Source organism: Stegodyphus dumicola, chromosome 9 (genome assembly GCF_044657685.1).
Source record: "Stegodyphus dumicola isolate Sdum_Otavi_A_Nest chromosome 9, ASM4465768v1".
NCBI lineage: Eukaryota > Metazoa > Arthropoda > Arachnida > Araneae > Eresidae > Stegodyphus > Stegodyphus dumicola.
This window is the reverse complement of record NC_140776.1, coordinates 130,725,617-130,739,376: the sequence shown is the minus strand read 5'-3', so window position 1 is coordinate 130,739,376 and position 13,760 is coordinate 130,725,617. Positions and strand designations below refer to the sequence as shown.

General features: G+C 32.0%; 1 protein-coding gene across 2 annotated transcripts in view; it reads left to right on the top strand.

Moving 5' to 3' along the window:
- The first annotated feature begins 10,602 nt into the window (after positions 1-10,602).
- LOC118183080 (metabotropic glutamate receptor 3-like) overlaps positions 10,603-13,760 on the top strand; it is an 80,442-nt gene continuing 77,284 nt past the window's right edge. For both annotated transcript variants that reach the window (XM_035352506.2, XM_085824123.1), the window contains exon 1: positions 10,603-10,795. The gene's annotated coding sequence lies outside the window, so the exon portion shown is untranslated. The remainder of the gene's footprint in view (positions 10,796-13,760) is intronic.

The window sequence follows — 13,760 nt, the reverse complement described above, 5'->3', positions numbered from 1 at the left end:
TATTTTGTATTTTATGAAATGTAATTAATTTAACACGCATTTTTAACCTCTTATATAACATTTTAATAGTATTTTGTTACCCTTTAATTGCATTTAATATGAAAACTGAATAACCTTACTAGACTGGCAGACGAATTTGTCCCTTTTTAAAGTTAAATTGCACAAGACCTCACCGGAGGCCTAACTAAGAGAAATCTGACACTTACATAAGCAACTTACATAATGTAGCCTATCTTTTCCTGAAAAAAAATCCTTAAATGGATGTTGAGATTTTTAAGGAAAAATATTTATTCCTCATCTACATATAAAATGCTTATTGTGTAGAAAGTGCAATGAATCTATGAGAACTTGTTTTTAAAAACAGTAAATCTTTCTTTCCCGAAAGTATTAGAAATTATCACCTTCGTCGTGCTGTTATATCCACAGATTCAGTATCGGCGGTTTCATTCACTTGCGAACAGAATACTACAGAACAGGGAAGAAGAACTGTTATTTGTGTTTCTAAATGTGCTTTAAGTTAACAATAGGCTTAGCATAGCGAAATACTAAGACACAAGGCTCAAACATCTCCAACGCTAGTGACTTTCTACGGAAAAGAGCTTTTGCGGACTTAATGGAACGATGTAACTAAATATCGGGGTGAAAAACGTTACGATTGCTTTCAGTTTACAGAACAAGCCTCGGATTCGAATTTTTTTTTTCCTCTGTCACATTCTAATTTATATTCTAATCTAGCTATAGCTAGAAGTATTTCAAAAGTGTTAGAAACCCTTCCGTTATTTTTCATACCTACATTTCTATTAAAACTTTCGTTGATATTCTCATACCATTTCTAGCATTCTCTCTATTCTCTTTAACCGTCTTACATTTTTTCATTGGTGTGCTATGGGGGATTTATTTATTTATTTGTTTGTTTCTATCATCCTTTGAAACAGTGTATTATACTGCACATTCAGGGGTTAAATTCAGTCAGAACCCGGATCCACAGTTTTTTAGTTTTTGAATCAAGCTGTAGTTTCAGCCGGAGCCCCAAATAAGACGTGATCCAATATTTTATTTCATTATTTAACTATTTACCATTCATCTAATCATTTATTACATTTTCATTTATATCTTTACATTTTATTGATTTTTTATTTAATTATTTTATTAGTTATTTCATTTATTTATTTTTTGCTTCTCTTTCTTGAAGGCTTTCCATTAAATCTCGAGCAGTTCAAATTTTAGAAAATTAAGCCCTAATTCAGACTTATAGCATCTAGCATGGCGTATTTCAGCTTGAAATTACAACTAAAGTAATTAACAAAAAGTGAACTTCCGCCCGCTTGCGGCCTAGTAACGCAATAGTAGTTAAGTTATTTTCAGATCGAGTATTACGAACTAAACGTTATTTTTTCTGTAATCATTTCATGTGCAACAAAAAGAACCAACTCATAAATAATCAGCGCAACACTCCAAAAGGTTGAGTGAGTATTTGAAGCGTTCTGGACTTAAATTTTCAAAACTTTCTCTCTAAGATTTTCATTTATTGTTTAAACTCACTTATTTATGAGAACTGCATTTTAGAGTTTACCCTGTGCGGGATATTCGTAATGAAATATATTTCTTGTGGGCTACGAGAATTTACGCTATCCTTAAGGCCTCTCTATGTTTATTTTGTCGCATGCCGTTATTTTTTTCAATAAATCATTAATTTCTTCCTGGTCATTTGGCATAGTTATTAAATAGATCTCCCGTAATTCGCACAGTAATGGATTTTATGTAAACTGCAAAAGAAAAATCCATCTGGCAAGAAACGACATGCTTTTAGTCCGATAAAGAAACGTTACTGGGCTCTATGAAATTCACTTCACCTCCAGACTGGTATTCTCAGCTGCAAACGAGAAGCGGAGTATGGGAAGAGTTTAAGATAGCAATTCATTTTATGAAGTCCTGGTGTTCTTACTACTCTCAAAGCTTAATGGTAAATCTACCGTAAAGGAAATGCTCCATTAAGTTGTTGCTTTTGGTTCAATTTAATACTTTCGTCAAGAGTAGCCAACACCTATTACTCATTTAGCCATCACGGACAGTATACCTTAAGAGGCTAGGGAGGCAAGGGATTTTACAACCACAAAAACAGCGGAATTCCGTTCCAATTTCGATGGACATTCTATAAAATTTGTGAACATTTCATATGGAGTAGGACTAAAGCAGCTGTAGAAAAACTGGACAAAACCTATGATGCATCTGGAGGTCGCAAAGGCGTACACAAGGGAAATTACAACGTTAACAATATTACAAAGATTTTGTCCGAATCTTCCAGAAAATCTTGCAGTCGTGTATAAGTATATATTCGACATTCAGTATTTAGTTAATTTTAAGAGTTATTAAAAGTTCGGTTCAAAGATTTAATCGAGTTGTGTTTACCCTGTGAGTAGCACTAGTAATCTGCAATATATTTTGTGTGTGCTTTATCTATTTTTCTTCTTGAACTATTTATTTCTGTATTCTTCCTAACTAGAAAGCTGCTTATTTTGCTGTGCTGTGTGAACATAGATTTTCAGAAATCCGTGGCTCTTAGCACATCAGCTTTCTAGAATAACAAGTAATTTCCCAAACGATGGGCCCATACATTGAGGACCTCGAGTTGGGCCCATTATGTTTAAGATGACACATTGCAGAATAGTGATTCATCAGTGCATTGATTGCAACTTATGAAAAAGAGAATGACTTTTATTAATTAAAAAATTATCTTATTGTAGTTTAGAACAAAAGAATAATTTTCTACTACTATAACGATTAAAAGTATTGGTTTCCCTCGCTTTACAAGAAGACAGATTTCCTATGAAGCTTTTCATAAGCCAAAATGGAGTAAAGCAAAGAAATAGGTAGTATCGTTATGTTACATGGGAAATGTCTCTGAATGTGGCTTAAGAAAAGTTTGTCAAATAATGCCAAACATTTCTTGAAACTTAAAATAACTTTAAAAGACACTGTGATATGATAAATTCATAAATATTTTAATTAGAATGAATATACGTACAATGTAATTTCATCTTAGAAAACTAAAAAGACGTTGAGCACATTAGAAGACTTAAAGATAATCACAGTGACAATAACGCGTCAAAAATGTTGCAGCGCGAGAGACAATGCAAGAAACAGAAAGGACAGAGATAATTCTATTAATGTACTGATTACTTGCCTTTGTCATCGGATCACTGTGCATGCAAATGCACATGTGTCAGCGGACAAATAGAAATTGTCCGCATTCAAAACATTGAAAGCTGGAAGTCAAAATTTATTGGGCTCCATTTAAAGAGGAAGACTTGAACTAAGCTGGTATATTTGACTGCTACGATTAACATATTTCCTCCAGGATCCAAGTTGAATGCACACTAACTCTGATAAAGTTCTCTATGATGCATTTCCCCTCTTAAAAGTTAGCACTAGAGTTCTTTGCAAAAACTAGTATACTAACTAACCAAACAAACGGAACTCACATAGTAATATCTTGAATATCATTGATGTAAAGAAGTGAAGGATGTATTGTAATGGCGAAAATTTTCGGGTATCATATTTCAATTTTCTAATCATATTCAATCCATTTTGACCACTTCCTAATCCATTTCGATAATTTTTTGAATGACATTTGTATGTACGAAGAGAATAAAAGCCTCTCTTTTACAAAATAGATTGTAATATGGATTAAAAATGAATTTTTTCGTGACGTCTACAAGTACATACTTGCATAACTATATATCTCTCACAACTCAAAAATGATCAACCGTATAACGTTGAAATTTTATACACGCGACTGCTATAATATCCATTTGCGTATTTCTCTTTTTTATTCCAATTAAGCAATACTAAAAGTGCATACATATATATATTTAAGGACGCTTATATACTATATATATATATATATTTAAGGGCGCTTATATACTATATATATATATATATATATATATATATATATATATAAGCATCCTTAAATAACGAAAATATTTATGTATTGGCAATGTTGTAACTTTTAATACTGTCTGACAATTCCTATAATTATACTTAAAGAAGTTTTATATTCGTTATGAAAAAATAAAAACACCAGAAACTTGACTCCCGTACGACAAAAAGGTGGCAGAGCTATTTAATTTCAAAATGGGCAGTTTTTGATTTCATTTTCAACTTTCCTTGCGGAATCGATTAGTTAAATTAGAATAATTCGAGGAAATAAGTTTAAATGAATGCTATTAAAAACTGTGTATAATTTAAAAGGCAGTAGAAAAAAGTCATATGGTGTCCATATCAGAGTTTTTTATCAAAATAAATATAAAATTATAAAATGTAATTAGAATGATGATCCAGACGCTAAGGTAAAATTAACTCTTATTATTATAACTTTAATAAAAGCTCGACCAAACGTATTAAATTAATTGTTCTTTTCTCACGGCACTTTACTTCTGCTTTCTTCATGTGTGTTTCTGCAGTAACAAGTTGGTCACTGTAAGACTTTTCTGTTGAGTAGTCAGAATAGAGAATCTCCCAAATAAATATATACCCAAACTGAAATGAAAAACATGATAATTTGATGTAATTAATGTGATGAGGGAAATCCTTCTTTTTTAGCTGTATTTTATTATTTCTAAGGTAGTAGCAATGAAGAAAACCTCCTTAATGATTACGCTTTCCCACCTCCGAGACAACATGTTAATGAATAAAATGTGATGTTACAGTACATAGAAGCGGGATAATACCAAAATTAAGAGATTTTGTTCAAGAATCGTATGCAAAGTAAACTATCATTAACATTTGCCATGACGGAATGTCAACTTGAACTAATTTCTTCTCTTCCAAGACAGAAAAATCCTGCTTTACTTATTAAAAATGTTCCAAATGAAATTGATGATAAAGATGTATTAACTGTTCTCTTTGATCAAAATCCTGACATTTTTTATGGTAATGAATGTATTAATGACAAGAAATTCTGTTTCACTCTTAAAAAATTCCAAAACTCAAAGCATATCGTTGTCGAAATGAAATCCGAGCTATACAGAAAATGCCTATCTTTGGGGTATTTGCATTTTGAGTGGTCGGCTTGTAAAGTAGAGGAGTTTATCATAATAAATAGATGCTTTAAATGCCTTGGCTATAATCACAAAGGAGCTAACTGCAGAAATTCTCTTGCTTGCTTCAAATGTGCAAAAGAACATAAAAGTGAGCACTGCCAAACTCAAGAAACCCAAGCTTGTGTAAATTGCATTCGTTATAATAGCAAAATCAAGGATGTTGGCAAGAAAGTTGATGTCAAGCATAAGCCTTTCTCGGAAAATTGTCCTTCTCACATTTTTATGAAGAATAGAATTATTTCTCAAATTAATTATGGCTAACTTTCCCATTTCTGTTCTTAAAATTATTCAACTTAATCTTCATCGTTCGAAAATGGCTACTCAGCAGCTTGTTTTAAATATGGAAAATTCTAACATTGATATCGCTCTTGTTCAGGAGCCTCACTCTTATAAATGCTCTCTTCCCAACTTGCCTTCCTCTTACCGGGTTTACTTTGATGCTAATAGTGATACCATTAAAGCTGCTATTATTGTACGGAATCAAAAGCTGTCTACTCTGCTTGATATTAATAAGCTTGATTATAATACGGTGTTTATTCAATACTCAAGATTTTATCTTTTTTGCCTATTATTTTGAACCTAATAAAAATATCGACTTGGATTTGCATAAAATTAATGTAGCATTAGCTTCAAAAAATTGTAATAGATTGATTTGGGCTATGGATGCCAACAGCAAATCTGAAATTTGGCATAGCCCAGTTTCAGATTCTCGAGGGTTAAACTTTGTGAATTTTTAAGTATGAATATTTTGTTCGTTCTAAACGAAGACTGTGGTCCTACTTTCTGTAGCACTCAAGGTTCAAGCTATATTGACATTACGATTGTGGGATCTGATCTTCTTGCAGATATTTTGTGTTGGTGTCAATCAGATTATGAATCCCTTTCTGATCACTGTACGATTGAGTTTGAACATTCTGTAGCTTCTAATAACACTCTCTATGACAGAAAAAACAGCAAAATTGTCTTCAGTGTAAATAAAGCTAACTGGAATATTTTTTACAATACATGTAAGCAGTCGACTAATGAGTTGTCGCACTTTATTGAGTGCTGTACGGATAAGCATGCATTAAACTCTCGACTAGAAAATTTTGTCTCGATTCTCTATAACGCATCCAAGGCTTTCATGCCTCTAAAAATGTCAAGGGTTCATAAGGTACCTTGGTGGACTACTGAAATCGAATGTATGAGAAAACAGGTTAACGCTGCTAGACGTAGGTTTCAACGAAATCGTAACCCTACTCTTAGAGAGTTATATAAACAAAAATATCTTCACTTAAGGCATAGTTATAGTTTAAAGCTCCAGGATGCAAAGCTTAAGTCTTGGAGAGAATTCCTAATGAGTATAAATGAAAGGAATGTTTGGAAAAAAATATATACGAATGGTATAAAGAAAAATTTTATGAAAGGAATTGAAATCAGTGGAATTTATCTCCCATCTGGTAATTTACAAAGTCGCTTGAAGAAACTGTTGATGAGGTTCTTAACAGAAGCTTTCCCACGGACCATTTTAGCACGGATAATTCGTTTCATAGAATGATTAGGGCTGAAGCTTCGTTAAATTATGTTGCTAATCCAGATCCTCCATTTACTATGTCAGAAATTAATAGTGTTATAGAAAAACTTAAATGCAATAAAGCTCCTGGTCTTGATGCTATTTCAAACGAAATTTTGAAGCAAGTTCATAGAATGTTTCCAAATTTATTCTCCAAAATCTTCAATACTTGTCTGAGGCTTGGTTCATTTTCTCGTTGCTGGAAAACAGCGAATGTCGTTTTAATCCCTATGAATAGTGGTCCTCGTATCCCGCATTTAGATAACTTGAGATGCATTAGGCTTCTTCCCAGTTTAGGAAAATGCCTAGAAAAGCTGTTTGTTAATAGAATTACCTGGTTCTTGCATAATAAAATACTGCTAAATAAAGCACAGTTTGGTTTTACCCCTCATAAGAGTTGTGAAGATGCTCTTTTGTACTTAAAAGACATAGTGGACGAAGGTAAGAAGAGAAATTTACACGCAGTTTTTGTGTTTCTTGATATCAAAGGTGCTTTCGATCACGCCTGATGGCCTGGGATACTTGTTTTTTTAAGGAAAGCTGGTATATATGTAATATTTACCAACTTATTAAAGATTTTCTGCATGACAGATCTGCATTGCTCTCCCTTGGCCACGTTTCTTCCTCCCGCATTTTGGAAAGAGGTTGCCCTCAAGGCTCGGTTTCCGGACCTTTATTGTGGAATTTAATTATGAATGATCCACTCAATAGACTCTAACATTGTCCGAGTTGTAAAACAATTGCTTTTGCTGATGATCTACTAATTTGCTTTCAAGAGAAGTGTCCCATTACTCTCTTTAATACGGCTCAAAACACCCTTAATATTATTTCCAATTGGTCCAGAGAACAGAAATTGGAATTCAATCCTAATAAATCTAAAATTATGATAATTAAAAGAAAGCATGTCAGCTATACAAACCAACAACTGTACTTGGATAACACTTTACTCGAAACGGTGAATGAAATTAAATATTTAGGCGTTATTCTTGATCATAAGTTTCGTTGGAAAAATCATATTATGTATTTGTCCAATAAGTGTGAAAATATAATTAGAGGACTTAATCGTGTCTCTTGCAATACTTTTGGTTTAAAATCTAATGTTATTGATATGATTTATAAGCAGGGTATTGTCCCCTTTATTTGCTATTCTTCTAGAGTGTGGGGAACAGCTTTAGAAGAGAAGATTAATTCCCGTCTACTTCGCAGAATTCAAACAAGAATTTTACTAAGAGTTGTGCGTGGCTACAGAACAATTAGCTATGAAGCCTGTTTCGCAATTTCAGGATTTCCTCCGATTGACCTTCATGTTTTGAATGACAAAAAGTTTAAAGATACCATCAGCAAATTTATGTTCGATACCAAGGTGTTGTTTGAAGATCTTCCTCATCCTGTCGATCGTTTGCCAATTCAAACTATCATTTATGACATTTCTGCTGATGATAATTTCCCTGTTGTGTGTTATACAGATGGCAGTAAAATTAATAATCGAGTTGGATCAGCTTATGTCGTTTTCCATAATGGTTCTGAACTGGAATACAAACTCTTTAGAATTCCCAATGCAGTGTTTTCCAAGCCGAATTACTGTGCATTAGCGAGTCAATTAAGTGGATATCTAACAACTGTTCGCTAAGTGCTAAATTTCTTATTCGCACTGATTCTCTTTCATCCTTATTTTCTCTTAGGAATATCTTCTCATATAATAAATTAATTTTGACTTCCCATGCTCTTCTTAAAGACCTTAATAATAAAGGTGTTGGTGTTACCTTTTCTCATGTACGTGGCCACACTGGCAATCTAGGAAATGAAAGGGCTGATTAGTTGGCAAAACAAGCTACACATGTTCAAGTGATTACTCCAATGATACTTCCTAAGTCATTTTACAATAACAAAAGTAGGGATGATACAATACTCGAGTGGAATGAACTATACAGGAATTCTACTACTGCCTCTTTGACTAAACTATATTTTCCTTCCATTCCTCACAGACTGAATAATAAACACTTTTTCTGCAATTTTGAAGTTACTCAATTTCTAACTGGACATGGTAAATTCAATCCATATCTGAAGAGATTTAGATTATCTAGTACAGACTTGTGTTCATGCAGTTTCGGGGGAGTGCAAAATGTCGAACATTTGTTGTTCTATTGTTCAAAGCTCAAGAAAGGACTAAAGGAACTCATTTCTAGGTTAAACTCTGTGAATATTACATTTCCTCCCCCTCTTTATGTATTTGTCCAACATAAAATGGCTTTCTCTTTCTTCTGTAAATTTATCTCTTACGTATCATCTGTAAATTTGTAAGTTTATTTTATTTTGTGTTGTTGTATTTGTTTGTTTTTTGTTTACCTACCTCTGTAAGCCTTGTGTAATACTATGTGGTGCACGAGGATTTAAAATTTTTAATAAAAAAAAAAACTAAATTTCACGTTAAATTACTAAGTCAGGTTGCAGTACAAAATCTTGTTTAAAAAAATGGCCTAGAACTTTGTTAAAAAGAACTGGTACATGATCAAACGTCTGTGTCCAAATGCCAGGAGTTTATGGAGTCCCTCTTTCGTAATAAATATCAACTGAGTGAGAACTCTGAAGATTTAATCGACTTCTCAATTGTATTGAAAATTACATCGAGACTTGGAAAAGGTTGTAAAAGACCCTTTTATAAATTCAGATAAATTAACAGAATTCACAGCTTGTGCTTACAGAATCAGCCAGCATTTAAGACTTAAAAGTAACGAATTTAACTTAATTGAGTTGTTGTTAGCCCAAAGGTTACAGAGACAGAAAACGTACAAGTTAACACAGACTAAATATCTGCGGAACAGATCTAATTAGTATTCTGTTAAGGTAATCCAAAGCGAGGAAGACAACAAAGATGACGAACATAAAATAACTGGTTAATGAAAATAAATTAATACTCTACAAAATCAACCTTGCCAACGCCTCTTGTAGTGAGACTACAACTACATGTGCCACAGTGCAGATGTTGGTATGTCCAATTTACATACGCACTAATAAAAGCAGTTTTCAGTCCAAAGGGGCTTTGTTTGTCCCTGAGGGACTATTTTTATCGTTTTTCGATTTTGCGTTGAATTACTATAAATGTCCGTTTCACTTTCCAAAATGTTGCCACCAAATCTTAGAGTCCTGCATTACATTTGAAGAAATTAAATAATAAAAAATCTGCGTAAATGTATGTATATTTCTCACATTGCGATAAAACAAAGGTACGTAGAGCCATCGAATTTTGAATGACGTAATCCTCCTACGAACATGGGCATGTGGAAGACCAAGTTTGAAATTTGGAATTTGTTTTATAATCGATTTCATATTTTGTAAAACTTTAACGAATTTTTAATTAACAAACTCAGAGATATCAAAGCGAGCAATGGCAACACTTTACAGGGGGGGGGGACTTTTTATCTCCAGCGCGCGGAACTGTGTATCGGAAATTCTAAAGATAGGCTGATTTTAAAATTATTTTGGGACATTGCTATTGAACTGAATTTTATAGTTTAAGTGCAAAGAGCATGATATTTAATAAATAAAGGTAACATAGAAAACGTTAAAAAATGCCCTTTAGACGTAATTTAAAATATGAAACCTTTCGTTTATTTTTTTTTTCTACATTTTGATCTTTATATACTTGTATTTGTTACACGTTGTGTTCATATCGTTTACATTTCATTGCACTTCAAATTTTCTCATATGCGCCTACGGCAGCTGTTATTTTAAATTGGTTTTATCTCTTCCTCCTTTTAAGGATCACCAAGAATTTGTTGAAAATAAATATATGGAAATTTTTTAAACCATTTCTTCTTCTTCCAAAAAAATCGTTTATAAACGCAACGTAGAAGACAGAAGCAAATGAAACGGAAGCCGTACCTTATCGGTCTTCCGCTGACATAAGCGGAAGTTAAATATATTTTGTACAGTACATCTGCATGACAATGCACTCAAGTCTTGTAGATGAAAAATAAAACACAAGGCGTTATATTATATGAGTACGGAATGATTATCATCCAGATAATTGCATTTCGCCAAATGTTTATCACATGACCCTACGTGTAATTGATATCTTAATACAGTATTAACGTTAGCTGATTTCTAACTTTATAATATACGTATACAGTCACAAAAGGTAAGTTCTGTCTGTTCATTTTTTATAGAATTAAATTGCTTCAAAAGAAAGAAAAACGCCTTTTATTTTATTTGTTTGCTTAAATTGCTTTTGTTTATTTAAAAATAGCTTTTATTTTCTCATTTGAAAAATAAAACGCCGGTTTTTTATGTTGAGAAATATTAAAATTAATATGTAAAATACCATTTAAAAATATTTATTTTGACTAAACATTTCTCAAAGTAAATCTGTGGAAAAAAGGAAGGCGAATCCACTTAGTACAGTTTATTTCTCTTTAAAATTATCAAAAAGTGAAAAATGTAACATTTGTGATATTCGCTAGGATCAAGAAATGACTACGCTTTCTACCAAAAAATCGTTTATAATATTTCATAATAAAATTTATGACTTATAATAACACTTCTACTGGAATATTACCTGTAAAAAAATTTCAGAGTTTCTCAGTGTAAAATCGTTACGACTTATATTTTAACTGCTTTGCAAAACAAAATTAAGCAATTAAATTCGAACGAGTTTTATATTACTTTCCTAAATTTCATTAAACTCATAAATTATAAAACCAAAACATAATGACACCAATTTATGGAGCTACTAAAATGTTTATGAAAGAGAAAAACTATTTTAGTACTTATTTAAGCAATAAATATGTGCTGTAGTGCTTAATAAAGACGTCACTTTTAGCAGAAATATGTTAGAGTATAGTTACATTAGTCTCCAAAGAAGTCTGTTTAAATTGTGTTAAACTGCAAAGCAGACTCAAGAATAATAAAAGCGTGGGCGTCTGAATAATGAAATCTAATAACCGAATTTCATCGCTAAAAATATCTCTATAAATATAGCAAGCGCGCTTAAAGCTTTTGTTAATTGTGATATAAAGTTGTAGAGGAATTTTGTAAAGAAAACTATTTAATCTTCTGTTTCCATTAATTTTATGTGACAATTATTTTATGAATTTTAAATAAAAAGCTTATTTTATGAATGTTTTAACTCACAGTATCGACTTCCACAACTCTGATGATGATCAGAAAGACGAAGCTTTACAAAATCGTCACATCACATACCTTATTTAAGGGTGTCAGATGCTGAAAACAGATGTAAACAACAGCTCTAAAAACGGATATAAACCAATGAGGCTCCTCCTGTTGGCAATTAAGGCCTGTTAATTGCTTAATGGCTCCTTTTCACTTAAAATACTTAAAAGTCCTCCCATATTGCATTCGTGGTCTCAAAGAGTGACATTAATTGCTCCTTGCTTCAGAGCCTCCCTGATAAACTTCCATTGAACGCCAAACTGCTTAATAAAGTTAAAACATGTTTGCCTCTGGTACAATTCTTAAATTAAAATGAAAGTGGTTGATATGAGCTTTCGCAATCATGTGCCAAGCTTCGGAGGTAATTGTCACTTAAGCCCTCAGTCAATCTTTAGAGGAATTCGGGTAATTAAATTAAGCCGGTTGGCAACAAACTCTTCCGTTATTAAGATGTCGGAAGATTTTCAATGAACGTTTAAATTAAATAATGTATCTTTAGAACAGACAATAATGGGAAATTTGTGGAAATTGGTCTGTAAAGAAGCTTCTTCAATTTTCCTGCATTTTTATGGAATCCATGAAATAATATATACATCTTACGAGCACACAAAAATTATTGTATATCATTATTAATAGTTTTCCTTCTCTTCTATGAAGTTCATAAAATGTATAATTTCTAACAACTTGTTTAAAATTACTTAAATTTCCCCAGATTTACTGGTGACCTCAAAAAATTAAATTAAGCTGCCTATTTAAAAGCCTTTGGGCAATTCTCCTTCAATAATAGTTAAATTCATCGTTAAAATCATCAATAACCAATTCCGTATGTAAATAAGACAATATATAATAACTACTAGAATTACTTTTCTTTCATTGAACAATAATGAAAACTACCAATGTTAAACCAAATTACAGTGCTGTGATTAAATAAAGTTTCTTACTAAATAAGTTAACGTAATTAGTAGAATTTACTAAATCAAGGTAAATAAAATTATGTCTAGGAATTTAAACACAAAAGTCATTCAAAAATACCCATTTCATAAACGCATGGTGGAATTAGATAATTATTCTAAAAATCTATATTTTATAATATTTGTTGTCAAATCGATATTATTTTTACCATTGTTGCCAAATCAATTTCTGTTATTTGTATTTACAGTACAAATTCGAATTATTTATCAGTTTAGTATTTGTTTAAAGAAATTTGGGCTGGCAAGAGTATATTTTAGACTTAAGTTTGGCAACAATAAAAAACAATTTTTAAATTCTTTTAATGACTACATAAAAGTACATAAATGAAGGTATTCAAAACCGTTCTGTTAATATGGCAAATTCTGTCACTCTTGCCATATTAACAGAACGTTTTTTGCTAATATAGCAAAGATATTGTAAATAATAAATTAATTAATTTCATACTACTATCTTTTATTATTGTTAAGAAGCTTAATATCGTCAGCAACGTGTTTGCTAATATAGCGTGGTTACTATCCACGAATCATTATCAGCTAAGAACTCCATGAATAGCAACTTAAGCCAGTGGCAACGTTTCTAGACGCATAATTTAGGCATTGAATTTTGAAATAATTTTAACCTGTTTATAAACATTAAAAGGAGAAAATCGATTGTTCAGCGTAACTTATATCTTCTATGTGAAGTTATTTCAGTTTCAAATAAAATCAATATAAGTGACGTGAAGTCAAACATTATACCACAACAAAAGGGCTACTAGTTTATAAAAAGGCCTGACAATCAGATCCCAAAGAGAACACAGACTCTTCAACAAAAACAAGAATTCAAATTTTTGCTAGATAATAGTATAATTAGACAACCCAATTCGCAATGGGTTAGTTCGCTTCCTACTGTAAAACGAAAATGGCACAATTCGCTCATGTTGGTGACTACAAAATATTGGATAATCAAACAGTTCCTGATTG